This window comes from Thermobia domestica, chromosome 11 (genome assembly GCF_964235325.1).
Source record: "Thermobia domestica chromosome 11, izTheDome1.hap1.1, whole genome shotgun sequence".
NCBI lineage: Eukaryota > Metazoa > Arthropoda > Insecta > Zygentoma > Lepismatidae > Thermobia > Thermobia domestica.
In genome coordinates, this window is record NC_137464.1 from 77,405,396 (window position 1) to 77,420,272 (window position 14,877).

Consider the following 14,877-nt stretch of genomic DNA (forward strand, 5'->3'; position numbering starts at 1 on the left):
ACTGTTCCACCAATGACTTGTCTCCTTCACAATTGTTCCGTCCATGGTGAGAATTCAAGATTTGCTTATTTCGGCAACCAAGCTGTTTGTAATTCAACTCGTGTAGAGCTTATTCCCCTACTGCAGTAACCAGATATAAAGGATCCAAAAATTACGACATGGGATATTATGTCGTGGACGATCTATTTGTGTTGGACGTTTTCAAATGTGAGTGTGTGTAGCATGGAGTTCAGAACTAGTAAGAGGGAACGCATATTTCACTATAGGAAGGATATCAATATCATTTATAAAGACAGAACTTTAAGAATGGCATTTTATTCAGATTTTAATTTTTCTTAATCGAAGACGTGCATTTTGTACAGAATGCAGACGACAAGGTTCTAATGAAAACCGCCTAGGAGTATGAACCAAATGTGATGTGCTGTCATAATCATTACTGTATTTCATGCTTTTGGGAGCATAAATTCTATTTTCTATGTGTTATTTCTACAGATAGGCTGCCGCGAGATATTGGAAACGAGTTAGAATTAGCAGAAGGGCTGTGAGACCACTTTTGAGTTTCATAAGGTAACATGTACAATTTTGTCACAAGTGGCATTTGGTAACTCTCTGTTGGTCCAACGACTAGCGCGTGCGCCTTAGGTACTCGTAGTCCCGAGTTTGATTCCTGGTGGGAGAACATTAAAAGTTTGAACTCATTATAGTTATTCAGATTCCACCTCAAATTATAGGTCCAACTGTCATGTAGCCTCGGTGCTGAACAAGGAAAGCTAAACTTCACCAGATCTCATTTCCATAGTTTCTAGCTTCTAATATTCGGAGTTTGTTGGCTCTTAGTTTTTTGTTTGTCTCATCACGCTGTAATAACACTGACAATCTTGTTTCCACATTGAGAACCGAAGCAGGGTTCGCGCTTTTCAACGAGTTAGCTATACTTTACCATATTTAGTTTATTCATAGGAATAATAAGTAAAAATGAGCATTATCATTTTTATTCCTGTTTTACAAAGTACAGTACATTACCCTTTGCCTGAAGCCTGCTTTCGTGCAACGCTAGAGTAACAATATGTTTTCTTTTTCCAAAGATGAACTTTTCCGCAGTTCTAGTCAAGGTCCACCCATCACACATCAGACTCAGCTAAACTCTCATACGAGACAAACGGTACCTCAGGATGTTGCCCTTTTTCCACTACGGAGATGAAATTTGACGGAGCATAACTTCCGGCATTACCATAATTTCACGAGTAGCGCCTCTGTGTTCTACTGCACAGATTATAAACATTTGTGTGACATCTTCTGCTGACTTCGACAGGAATTGAGGGTAAGTAACCATCAGTTATTGTAACATGAATTTGTTAGATATTGCGAAATAAGGTTAGCATGGAGGGCATTACTTTTATGACAAAGAGTTCCGTTGCTGAGTCTTATGTTTCTCAGCTAGTCCAACGATCAAATTTGGGGAATTATGTTTTCAATAGCCTTATTCATGGCTACATCATTCACTTTCATTGTGAGTTGTTATAGATTCTAATTCCCTTGTGAATACAAACTTTCGAATTCAAAGCTGACGAGTAGTTCAAATTCCATTTTAGTAATAATCTCCGTTCTTCATGATTCGGTGCTGCAGAAGGACCTAAAGGGAAACCGCAAAATCGCGATCACCAGTGTCATTTCAGATTTTACTTGGAAGGAACGGGGACGGCAGGACCTTCCGATATAAATAGAATTTTTCGTTTTTCATTGAGACTTTAGCCTATTAGGTTATTAAGTAAAACGTATTTGTACATGAATCTCAAACTCAAAAGGGAGCAATTGACCTGTGACCTCTAATGATTAGGTCTACAATAGGCAGCGCCGCAACTTGGATATTTTTTGGGGGGGCAAGTATTAATATTTGGGCCCCCTAGAAAAAGTTTGGGCACCCTGCAAAATTCGAAAATAGGCCCCTTCTTTCCATCTTTCCCTTACTCTTTGTGGGCTCCCTGGAGCCTGTGGGCCCTCCCGCACGTCAAGGTTTGCGGGTCCGTTAGTTGAGATCCTGGGCCCGTTCCATACATGACACATTAATTAAGGGGACAAATATTGACAAATCTCAAAGCCATACGAATAAATAAATTATTTCTAGTGCAACTAATAAAAGACTTTTTTTTTTACTGAAATGGGCCCACGACTTCTTTTTGTTTTACTTACATTGTGTGCTGTTTTGTTTATGTAATGTAGTGAACCTGTTTGTTGTTTCATTTATAATTTCATGTTCGTATCTTATATGGAGTAAGAAAATTTTGTCTTAAAGTAGGCCCCCCTCGAACGGCCGGGAGCTTCCCTGTGGGGGAAGCAGTTGCCCCCTACCCCCCACAAGTTACGGCTCTGACAATAGGCCTAAACTAAGGACATAGATTTGTCTTCAGTGGCTATCTAATTAAAAGGTTAATATGTCTATGCACACATTTAGTAAACAATGATCTTGCGTCTTGGTTTGACCGGATGTTTCGGATTTCAAGCGGAAACAAAAGCGTGCCTTATGGCGTATAGTATTTCATACTTAGGTCATTTTAAGGTGAAATGATTTCAAACAATCATTGTTACTATAGTTTATTATTATTATTATTATTATTATTATTATTATTATTATTATTATTATTATTATTATTATTATTATTATTATTATTATTATTATTATTATTATTATTATTATTATCAGGGCCCGGATCTTGTTGACAAGTCAACTTTTTTCTGTTACGCATAGGACAAGGCAAGTTCAAATATAAACGTTATCCATCAACTCTAGGTTCTAAAAATATAGTTTTTTAGGGTCAACTTTTGGTCACTTTTTGCTGTTTTGAAATTTCAGGTCATTTTTTAATATTTTAAGGTAACTTTTAGGTCACTTATGGTCTTTTTATTCTTTTTTTCTACATAAGGAAATCTTTAAATGAACACGGTTTACGGATGTGGAAAAGTAGAAGTTGAATAATCTCTTTTCTTACTTCCTGACTATTGAAATGGAAAAACTGCATTCTTAACAAGCTAATGAAAACTAAGTTGTAGCTGGTTAACGAAAGGTGAGGGTTGGTAGGTGGCCAAACAGATAGTTTTGGGTTATTGACCACAAAGAATGTGATCACGTGAATAACTAAAAATGCACTAGAAGGCGTACAAGGGTTTTAAACGGGTTTTTATCTATTGTTTTCGTGTAGTCTAAACTTGCTAAGTTTTATTGTTTAGAGTGCTTCCAAGTTTCAACTCGGGATTGAATTGACGCTTTCAATACTTACAATGCCGTACAATAGACTGATCAATAGAAATAAATGATCAATGGACTGCAACTAACTGAAACAAAACTTTTTGAATACGAGTGAGAAATGTTAATTAAAAATCCAATGAAAATTAAAAAATGTCAATGTTTAATGAAATAAAAGTTTGAGAAAACATTTGTTTTAAGGTCAATTTTTGTGATTTTTAGGGTCATTTTACAGGAATTTTAGTGTCATTTTATAGGTCACTTTTTAAAATTTTTTAGGTCAACAAGATCCGGGCCCTGATTATTATTATTATTATTATTATTATTATTATTATTATTATTATTATTATTATTATTATTATTACTATTAAACGCTTGCAGGGACATGGGTTTAGAAGTAAATGCAGCGAAAACTAAATACATGGAAGTGCGTCGGGACCGTAATACAGCAAATTATGGACGCGTTAAAATATTAAATAATACTCTTGATAAAGTGGATAGTTTCAAATATCTAGGATCAATACTAACAGATGAAAATCATATTCACGGAGAAATTAAATGTCGACTAAAAGCAGGGAATTCGTGTTACTATTCGGTTCAAAATCTCTTGTCGTCGCGAATTCTGTCGAGGAATTTGAAGCTTAAAATATATAAAACGATAATCATGCCTGTTGTTCTGTATGGCTGCGAAACATGGTCACTTACTCTGAGGGAAGAACATAGACTGAAAGTATTTGAGAACAAGATCCTGAGACGAATATTCGGACCCAAGAGGAACGGGAATAGGAAATGGCGGAAACTTCATAACGAGGAACTACATAATTTATATGGTTCACCCAACATTGTTAGGGTCGTCAAGTCTAGGAGGCTTAGGTGGGCGGGTCATGTAGCTAGAATGGAAAAAAAGTAGAAACGCTTTCAAAGTCTTGACTGGAAGACCAATCGGAAAACGACCATTAGGAAGACCTAGGCGCAGATGGGAGGACAATATTAAGATGGATCTCGCAGAGATAGGAATACAAAGTAGAAACTGGATGCAGTTAGCTAAGGATAAAAGTCAGTGGAGAGGTTTTGTGAACGCGGCATTGAACCTCCGGGTTCCATAGGCCATAGAGTTATTATTATTATTATTATTATTATTATTATTATTATTATTATTATTATTATTATTATTATTATTATTATTATTATTATTATTACAAGGCTATCTAGTATTTATCGTGGAAGTAGCTCAAATAATCGCCGAAAGAATGCTCGTGGGCCTATGTGCCACCATTTCTGAAGGAAAATTTGAGCTTTTATTCCACATTTTCATTTTGGTACTTAGCACGGATTTTATAGCCAGTCTACAATTATAAAGAGCAATTCGTGGGAATCCCATTTTGTGGGATTTTCTTGACATTAATTTCTTCAAAAGAGAGAAAAGGATTTTTCGTAGAAATTGGCAGCACATATAGGATTTTCCACACAATTACTTCATTGACGCCAATAAACTTCTCTTTGGGTGGGAAGTAAATTAATGAGCCTTGAATAAACATGAAATCAGTTCTAATTGTCAAATTTTGTTATTGTAAGATGCTTGGGAGTGATTTATTTAATGACATGAGAATATAATAATAATAATAATAATAATAATAATAATAAGGAACTTATCAACAATTATGGTATTTTAATAAGAAGTTCCAAACGAAAAACAACTATCTTCCAAATCGTTGCACACGAAATTACTACAGAATGAATTTGTTTTATCTACTTTCGTTACGTTCCGTCGAAGATTACGACACAAATGAGTGATGCAAATACTAATTTCTAACAACAAAATGTATATTTGTTTTCGTCAACATTTTCAATTCTCTCTCTTTAATTACTTATTCATAAACTGTTTGATTAAGGTGGAAGGTCAGAATTCACTTACATGAAACTGAGTGATATACAATAGCTTCACTTTTCGCAGTTCATTAATTTTGAAAATTTTATAGAGCGTGGGAAATTCAAGAGCAGGATGGGAATTTCTGCCTCTCGAAATGGGATTTTATAACGTTAGAGGTTGGCATTACTGGTAAAAAGATATTTTTTTCACGCGCTACCCTAGCCAACTGTTTTTAAGTTGGTCACAAGGAAACGAGTGATATTAGATTTACATCCAAGTTGCACCATCCAAGTGTGACGTAATGTCACGTGGTATTATCATGGGAGGAAAGGTGGAATAAAACGAGCCCTGCGGGGCTTCTAACCTCCCTTCGCTTGCTGACGCTTGCTCATCCACGTTTAGTACTGTAAGTAAATCACTTTTAATTTTTTTTTAAATCAATAAAGTTGTGTGTGCGTCTCTAACTCCCCACTAACCAATACTAACCAATTTCTTGCTTTCCTGATGGTTTATAAAGTCATTGTTTATAAGGGCTATCGGAAATCTCTAGGTAAATGGTGGAATATTACAATTTGTGCACTATATATTACATATAAGGGCTAATAAGTATTATTTTCATCTTATTTTAATGATAAAAGTGTTATGAAAATTAAAAAAATGAAAAAAAATTCTTTGGGCTGGGTTTGAACCCACAGCCATTTGAATTATTAATTCACTCGCTTGCTGGCTCGGCTACGAGAAACCACAGCAACTGATGTTTCTTTTGTGTTATATGTGTGCTACATGGCGAGAAACAGATAACTCCAACCAACCAGAAAAGTGTATTTAACTCCTATGGCTGGGGTAGACAGTGTTGCCAAAAAGTTGACACGGAAAGTTACTAAGTGGGAGGTGACATGACTTCAATTTGGGATGAAAAGTCGCTAAAATTATTCGTGGTATTCCGTCTTTCTCTCTCTCTTATATATATATATATATATATAAAACTCCTTGCAAAGCGGTTAGCATACCCGCCTTTCGCGCGGGAGACCCGGCTTCGATTCCCGGCGGGAGCTCAAATGGTCCGGATTCCATGTTAGTAGGTCCACATGTCATATAGCTCGCTGCTGAACGGGACGTTAAATTCAAAATCAACTCCATGCCCTATAGAATCCGGATGTTCAATTCCGCGTTCACGAAAGCTCTCTAGAAAAAAACACATGAAATTTAAACCTTTACAGAGAAAAAAAAAAAACTTACATCCCTTCACCGTTTACTCGAGCTTTTAGAAGTAATACTATATTATTTCTGCCTTTCAATGGAAGCTCTGTGGTTGGTGAGTACTTCAAATTATACGCGCGTAGCCAAATTTACTCTTTAAAAATTGTTGCGTGAGTACCTTAGGATTCTGAAACATGCATTTTTGGATAGCGCACATACTAGTTCCTAAGTGCAGTTTTGACCCGACTACGGTAGGTCCCATAGCTTAGTTCTTTAAAGTTCATTTTTTCAAGTTTTCAGCAGCCTATAACTCAGAAAGGAAGCACTTGTGCACCCATGTTGGCCTATACTTTTTGTCTTGTCTTGGTGTGAGAACCACCTCCCAAACGTTGTCGGAGATGTTTTGAAACACCTGTATATCAAATCAAATAAAATCACCTTAAATCAAACTTAAGAAAGTAATTTTTTAGAAAGAAAGGACATTTCACCAGATTTGAAGAAGAAGAAGAAATCAATGAAAAAAAAACCTCATTACAATGCCAGTTCATTTCAAAGAAGACAGAAAATTAATTTCGCATAGGAATTAATGAGATAAAAGTCAAAGATGGTATATGTAAGTCTACAACTGAACACAGTTAAATATTACTTGGGAGGAACAGAACAATTCCTGTCCCAAACATTACTAAGAAAATACCACTACACAGAACTGTCTTAACACCAGTGTTGAGCAAAATCAATTGAAATCAATTGCAATTGATCAATCAATTGAAAGTAATTGCTCTGGAAATTAATTGTAATTAATTTCCATTTGTCCTTTGCAATTAATTTCAATTGCCTTTGAATTCAATCATAAAATTTGCAATTAAATTTTGGTCAATTGTTAATTGTTAATGGTCACCAGGCAATTGAAACTTGTAATTGTTAATTATCAATCGTAAAGGGTGCAATTGAAAATGTAATTGTTAATTGTAACTGACACTTGAAACTTGTAATTGTTAATTGTAATTGTAAATTGCAATTGAAGTCAGCATTTAAGAGTGAACATAAGAAGATGTGTATATATTGTGTTGTAAACTTGTTACTGTTTTACATATTTCAAATAAGGCACTTATAAGAAATGTTGCATAACTACCATCCCTTCACCCCCCTGGGAAGAAAGCCGTGAAACTCAGTATTTTTTAAAAATATGTTTTTGGTTCTATCCCCTTCGAAAGAACTCTATATGCCCGTCACACATACAAATTACGTACATAACATTGACTGCTAAAACAACGGCCAAGAAAAACAGCGACTGCTGACGAAATCAGCAATTAGGAAAACATGTCTCGTCATTAGAAAAGTCTCAAAATTAGGGGGTAATTGGGAATAATACAGTTTCAGGGTGGAGTATTTCCAATCATTACACATGCAATATATATATCAATCAACTTGGCTTGACGAAAGAAAGCGATCGGTACCGGAATTGGTCACTTGTGGTCAACCACTTCCGGTACACGGTATCTAATGCAGTTTCCAGGGGGTGGAGTGTTTCTAGATTTCGCACACATGGAACGTATATATCAATCAACTCGTGTTAACGAACAAAAGAGGTCAGTAACTGTATTACTCACTTCCGGCCAACTACTTCCGGTACATAGTACCTAATACATTTTCCAAGGGTGAGGTATTTCAAATGATTGTACACGTGCAACATATATATCAATCATTTTGCCTTGGCGAAATAAAACGATCAGTATTGAAATTGGTCACTTCCGGTCAGCCAGTTCCGGTACAAGCTACCTAATACAGGTTCCAGGGGTGGAGTGTTTCAAGCGTTTGCACACATACAATATAAAGTTCGTTTTTAAACATGGTTGCAGAGCGTTCTGGCACAAATTATCATCATATTTATGCAAAAGTACCACTAATCTTTCTGTTCCCAATAAAATTTCAAATTCTAAAAAAAAAAAAAAAAAAAAAAAAAAACAGTGGTTGTAGTACCGTTTCGAAACAAACTTTTCATTTGATTAACTGTGTTTATCGTCTGTACTCATATCTATATCTATATCTATATATCTATATATCTATCTATATATATATATATATATATATATATATATATATATATATATATATATATATATAAGTAAAAATGAGTGACTTATCTTCCAGGGCATACTACTATAAGTAGAGTCATTAAATTTTTATTTAACAATATCATGTTCTTACGAAAGCAGGATATAAGAAACAATTTCTGCAAATACGTATCGTAAGGAGGGTAGGGTAAGAATTAAAAAAAAAAATAGTGTAACTTGTAAATCTCTGAAGTTAGTAAAATGAAACTTGGCGTACAAACTTTCCACTTAAAAATAACTGAAGGCCATAAAACACATAAAAGGGAAAGGGGCCACTTTTTTAATATTCGAGTCCCCACTTTTTATTCAGAAAATGTTTATAAAGTAAGGAAGGATTTGCTTAAGCTGGATGCGTGAAACTCGGTATTTGAACTTTTAACTGAAACTAGTGCTCTCAAACGGGTCGGGTCAGGTCAACTCGGGTCGGGTCAGGTCAGTCGGGTCAGCTCGGGTCGGGTTGTCGGGTCAGGCTACTCGGGTGGGTTGTCGGGTCGGGTCAGCTCGGGTCGGGTTGTCGGGTCGGGTCAATCGGGTCAGTTCGGGTCGAGTTATCGGGTCGGGTTATCGGGTCGGGTCAGTCGGGTCAGTTCACTTTGGTCAACTGAGTTTAGGTTGAGCTTAAACTCGGCTGGAGTCGAAAGCTGCTGTTTTTCACTAGCTGCCTAATTAAAAATAGCAATTTTCAATTAATTTTATAGAAGCCATAAATGTATTTTGAACATTTGCAGCTAGTGTTTTTATGGTAAATGCTTATTTTTGTACTTGTGTGTACTTTAATTTTTAAATGTGGAAGATTGATTTTACCAATCGACTGTAATATTAATATCCACGCCAATATGGAAAAAAATGAAATGAAATCTTTAGTTTTACGTCCCACGGTTATGCCGGTTAGGCTAAAGGAGACGGTGATGGTGAGAGATGAGTGAAATGGTGGAATGAAGAAAGTGGGAGGAAACGGGAGAATCCCGAGAAAACCCACGAGCACGATGTTTGTCCACCACAAAGTCCACACGGCGCGAGCTGGCACGCCAATATGGAGTCTGGATTTAGAACAAAACTAGAAGTTGTTTAAGCAAGGCCAAAAGAAAGATTGGATATAGACGACCAAGCCCAAGCAGGGCTGCGGTGGCTCAGTGGCAGAGAATTCATCTCTGGTGCATGGTGTCCATGGTTCGATCCCAGCTTGTGCTAAGTAGGCTTTATGGTGGAGAAACGCCGAGTAGTGGGTTTTCTCGGGGTTCTCCTGTTTCCTCCCACTTTCTTCATTCCACCATTTCATTCATTTCTCATGGTCACCGTATCCCTTAGCCTCGGTGCAGAATCGAGGGAACTTAAACTGAATATTTCGTTTTATTTCACCAAGCCCAAGGACATCTATACAAGAACAAGATAAAGATTGGATATGCAAGACGAATTGCATAGTAATCTTGCTCTTGGCCTTGTTTTGGTGATCACCAAGTAGCGATGAGCATATTTTCTTGCTTTCCGTATAGTATGAAAGACCATAATCAAAATCACACTTGGTCTTCATTTGTACCGATGAGGCGAGCATTCTTGGCTCTTGTATAGCATGAAAGGCCACCATGAAATGCAGACTACGAAATGCAGGACCAAGACTTGACTGCAAGACAAAGAATAAGACGCAGTATTGATGACCAAGACCCAGGGAGCGAATTGTTTGAATTTCATTTGTTGGGCTGAAAGTGATGAAATAAAATTAGTACTTTATAATTAAATATCATACTGTATTTTTAAATTTTAAATTACAAAATTCATATTATGTATCTTCTTACGTGCAACTATATATACTGTAAAATACGTTTTAATTACCGAGAAAGAAAAATCAAAGTGGTACGGGTCCCGGAATCATAAGAACCTATTTTGGAATGAAAGTTGAAGGGTTGGAAAAAATCACAGGTGTTCTCCTGTTTCCTCAACCCTTATCATTGTAGTTAAACGATTTCCTTTTGTCTCCGCCAAGAGACTCTTGCTACTGCCTTCCGAGAAGACCCCCTGCCGTCCAAGCACGTGAGAACACTGACCTTGAATAAAAATTTCGTCACATAGAACTAAAGCAAGAAAAAAAAATCTCCCACGTCGGACATTGGTATCAGTTATAAAAATAAATAACCAAACCTCAAAAGTGCCAAATATTCATTAAAATGCATATACAAATCCCCCGCTTGATCTAGCTAGTGGTTAACGTGTAAGACTTCGGTATACGTGGTCCGGGTTTAATTCCCAATGGGAGTGCATTGTGGCGTTCACCCAGTGTCGTGACCGTAGTGCTCTCAAACGGATCGGGTTGACCCGACCCTACCCGACCCGGATCGGGTCAGCTCGGGTCGGGTTACGGGTCGGGTTGTCGGGTCAGGCTACTAGGGTCGGGTTGTCGGGTCGGGTCAGTCGGGTCAGGCTACTCGGGTCGGGTTGTCGGGTCGGGTCAATCGGGTCAGCTCGGGTCGGGTTGTCGGGTCAGGTCAATCAGGTCGGATCACGGTTCGGGTCAGTCGCGTCGGGTCACGGTTCGGGTCAGTCGGGTCGGGTCACGGTTCGGGTCAGTCGGGTCGGGTCGGGTCGGGTCGGTCTTCAACCCGACCCGACCCGACCCGACCCGACCCGTTGAGAGCACTATGAAACTAATAAAATAACTTAAAAGTATAACTTTCAAGACGCTAGGGGGAAAGAGTGGCAATTTCTATAATATTAAAATTTCCGACTGCTTTTGGGATTTGGGCAGAAAACTTTTCCTTTAGGTCTCGGTACACCCAGTTAAGGAAATGAGAGTACAAAATTGGATGATTAAGTAGGTTGTTTCAATTATTGTAACATGTTGACGTGGTTTATTCTTTAAGTGTTTTCTTTCACATCCTATTAAAAACATTCTTAATTTGCTGTAATTATTAAATATGTTTAAACATAAAACAGACAAACCCCTTTTCGGGTGCCAGAGGTTTGTTTTGGGTGCTAAGCCATCATTGGCCGCCGTGACATAACCTGCGATTTTAACTTCACATACTTATCAAGAGTCAGATCTCAAACATCATAGCACATGTGAAATATACTACTACTACTACTACTACTACTACTACTACTACTACTAATAATAATAATAATAATAATAATAATATAACGGAAACAAAAGAGCAAAGAACACCAAACGAGAAAAAGATGATACTCTCCGGTGCACAATGAAGAAAGAAAGCAACCAAATCACTCCGGCTTTTTTCAGGACCAAACACTTATAACAACAGTGGAAATTGAAAAAGGATCACCGTCCAGCAGTGAAAATTGAAAAAGGACAGCAGAAGGATCACCGTCCACCAACCATAGAAAAACACCAATTTATATCTCTGCAAACAAGTAAGAGTGACACATGAGTAGCAGCTAGCAGTTTCAGAGCCGGCGAGGACAACACAACCACCAGGCGGGGAGAACATCACGTGAGCCATTAAGGGTGTCCCTACCAACTTAGACATTAATGAAATTAAATCATACCTCAGAGAAACTGAAGATCAGACAGATAACCCGCATTAGGACAGACAAAGGATCCGTTCAACTGATTAGGGTTTTTACAAACAAACTAACACAAATAGACAATTTCATATAATATGCAATCAAAATTCAAGAAAAACATTACAGAGTAGAAGTTTATAGGATACTCCAGAGACCAACAGTATCTTACATGCTATCAGTTAGAATACCTGAAGTACTGGTGCACAAAACCCATAATTTGCCACCGTTGTGGCAAATCGCACACAGAAGATTGCAAAGAATTAAGAAAGAAGAACGTCTGTAGCACTGGCAGTAGCCAAGGAAACCAAATTCTCAAGAAGCAAGAAAACCACCGCCACTCTTAACTGACTCAGACATAGGGTCTAGCAGCAAGCACAACGAACGGCCCTCTACAGGAACACCAAGCAACAAATCACGAAACCACAAACAGTACAATGAATTAACCAGCTAAGAAACAACACAAAAACCTATCAAAAGCAATAGAAACAGTATCTAACAAGATCTTTAATAACAGAGTTAATTCAACAACAACTACAGCAGGACAAGTGAATATCACGTCAACATCTGCAGAGGCTGTAAAACAGAAGCATAGTACAGACGATCCAAAATCAATGTTCGGGAAGCAGCGCAGTAAAGATCCAGATGAGCAGGGAAAAAAATAGCGCAGCTGTGACTGATGCAAACTGATGACGACCAGGCGAAGCCATGGATAATGATAACAGATTTGCATGCTTAAAAAATAACAAATTCCTACTGACAACACAGAGAAGACAGCTTTGTATATAAATATATAGATTAAGCTAAGTTTTTATAATGTAACAGATATTTCATTAACTTATTATTACTCCCCTCTAGTATGGTTTTGAAATGTAAATAGTCTATTATTACTTGTTGATTAATTTGATTTTTTGTTTAACGTCCCTTTCAGTAGCGTGGCTATATGAGACGTGGACCTATAGCCACTCACCGCTTAACGGATCCGAACCACGAGCTCCCGCCGGGAATTGAACCTGGGTCTCCCACGCCTAGCTACTAATGAACTCATTGGCGTCAGTAGCACATAAACTTTGGGGAAACAGATTACCGGGGGACTGGGGTGTATGGAATACCCCCAGGAAAGCGGGGTCTGGGGTTCTATCCCGGAAAATAATTTAAAAAAAAAACAGTCTTTGGACATTGCATTTTAAAGCATTTTTTACTTAAAATGCTAACAAAAACTTTAAAAATTGTGTGTTTTGTTTTTACCTTTCATAGTCTTTTTTTTTTTCTTTTAATGTGAAACTAAAAACACACACACATATACATTATAGTTTGTTTGTTTATTCAAACAGTAAGGTTCAACCTTGTTTTGCAATTTTAGTTAAACTAAAATGATACCAAGTGTATGTCAAAAACAAAATAATGATAAAAGGCAGGCACGTAGCCAAGGGGTGGGTCCGGGGGGTCCGGACCCCCCCCCCCCCTTGGGAACAAACATGAAAAAATAAGGAAGGGTCAAACAAAAAAAAGAGAAAAAGAAGAATTTGTGTTAAAAAATATAAAGCTACAATAAGTGTTTGGTTACTCTTTCTTGTGATGAGCTTTGTGTGGAAGAAACAGGGGGGGGGGTCAAGTTGAAAATTAATATTATTATAGCGGAGTATTCCGAAGTCCATCTAGCCCCATGCTAATCCTATGGACTACAAATGACCATCGATAAACCACCAGTTCTATCAGATAGACTCTCAGGTAGAACTTAAGAAATGTCCACAATCACTAATAATATGAGCCTGGTAACAGATTCCAGTCAAACTTACTAAAGAAATTTGCAATTTCGCGGCAACACTAATCCATTTTATAGGATATCTTTACTGCTAAAAGAGATCTCGTTGCTATCTTTGATGCATTAAACGAAGATAAGAGAAAGAAGAAAGAAGACAAGAAGAACCGAGTTCGAATGACCTCGGAAGACATATTTTTCAATACTTTTTAATATTCTTTTACTCGAGATTTCTTCCTAGTTTGTTATTAAAATACTTACTAACATATCCTCATTTTATTGTCCTAATAAATCAATATGGGTATGTTGCCAGTAAAATATTTAAATTGATCGAGCCCCTAGTGTGTAACCACAGTATTTCATGTCATGCCCCCCCCCCCCATTACGAAATCTTGGCTAAACGAACCAATATATCTTGCCAGTAAAATAGTTTAGAATGGTCGAGCCCTTGGTGTGATTACCACGGTATTTCGTCACGGACCCCCCCCTATTACGAAATCCTGGCTACGTGCCTGTAAATGGTAATGTAAAATGAATACTCAGAAGCAATACAGTTTCCTACAACTAATGTAAATGTGGCTTAACAATGTATAGTTAAAAAATTAATTGATTTTTTATTAGCTAAACTAAGCTGGCCGTGCGGCTTGTTTTCTAAACAAAAACAGTTTGTTACTTTACAGTTTACTCCGCCTTCACCTTCAGGGGGCCAAAAACTGACTGTCTTTTTTTCACAATTAGAAACAAACTTTTGAGCTATACTTTTTTCATATCCACTTTGTTTAACATTGTTTTTGTGAACGTAGCAAATTGCTACATGGTTGAGCCTCTTTTAGTTCATAGTTAACCTGATACTTGAAATATTTGGGGGGAGACGAAAACCATTTTACAAATATTGGGGGAGCACGTCCCTGGTGTGTTGTGGGATAGAAGCCCGTGAATGAACTCAATAGTGTTATTTGTGTTATTCTAATAAGATGTCTTGTTCGTTACACAAATCGGAACAATATTTTATGTTCCGAAAAAAAAGGACAATCGTGATTAATCAGGACATATGTTCAAGGTAACTAGAATTTAAAAGAACTAAATACATATACAACAGCGGAAAAATTTCAATAATTTTACCTTTGTAAATTACAGGATTGTCGTTAGATGGTAGCACAGTGTCTGTGGAAAGAAA

The 14,877-nt window shown here is 37.2% G+C and overlaps 1 protein-coding gene across 1 annotated transcript in view; it reads left to right on the forward strand.

Moving 5' to 3' along the window:
* Nucleotides 1–1,151: 1,151 nt before the first annotated feature.
* LOC145663603 (uncharacterized) overlaps nt 1,152–14,877 on the forward strand; it is a 177,523-nt gene continuing 163,797 nt past the window's right edge. Inside the window, exon 1 of the mRNA XM_081729712.1 lies at nt 1,152–1,321. The gene's annotated coding sequence lies outside the window, so the exon portion shown is untranslated. The remainder of the gene's footprint in view (nt 1,322–14,877) is intronic.